Source organism: Gorilla gorilla, chromosome 16 (genome assembly GCF_029281585.2).
Source record: "Gorilla gorilla gorilla isolate KB3781 chromosome 16, NHGRI_mGorGor1-v2.1_pri, whole genome shotgun sequence".
NCBI classification, from domain to species: domain Eukaryota; kingdom Metazoa; phylum Chordata; class Mammalia; order Primates; family Hominidae; genus Gorilla; species Gorilla gorilla.
This window is the reverse complement of record NC_073240.2, coordinates 33467945-33468734: the sequence shown is the minus strand read 5'-3', so window position 1 is coordinate 33468734 and position 790 is coordinate 33467945.

The window sequence follows — 790 nt, the reverse complement described above, 5'->3', positions numbered from 1 at the left end:
TAGCAACATTATCTCTATTTTGTATAAGAAAAAATAAAAACACATTAAATCAAGTTTAAAACAAAACTTTTCTGGCTCTCTAGTTACCGTACCTTCAAGCTAGTCACCTTCACATTCCTGTAATACTCTGTATTGCAGCTTTCAGCTAACAAAAATAGGAGTCACATGTGGTAGTTTTTAAAACAGACATGTTTCATTATTGATTCATCTCTCAGAAAAGCCAGTTCAGGTAGTATGTACAGTTAAACCCCTAGGACTTCTTACTGAATTAGTCTTCAAATTCAACATTTCATCCTTCCCTTGATGGATATAAAAAGACGTTAATGCATTTTTAAAATTTAAAAATTGTTTAAAGCAGACAACATATATCTGGGTATATGAATATTTTGTCTCTACTTACAATTAGAAATGCCATAAACATCTACAAACCTATTTGATATCAAATAAACAAAGTAGAACCTAGCCAAGCAAACATCTGATGATTTGAAATTCCTCGTACATACTTATGCTGTAAGTCTGGTTGCTCCGAGTGGCATGAATGCTGCTCTAATCTGCTCCAACATCTAAACATGACATTCTAACAACCAATCTGAAAAACTACCTTTAGTGGTTGATTCTGTCTGCTTATTCCTTCCTCTACAACCTAGAGAATATGTTCGTTGTTCATAATACTCTTTCCTCAAAGATGTGTAATTTGTAATAATTTAAAATATAAATTTAGACAGATTTACTTGACAATTTGGTGCATGTTCTAAATGGCACTTTGAATTTCATGTGAGCCTTAGTCAAG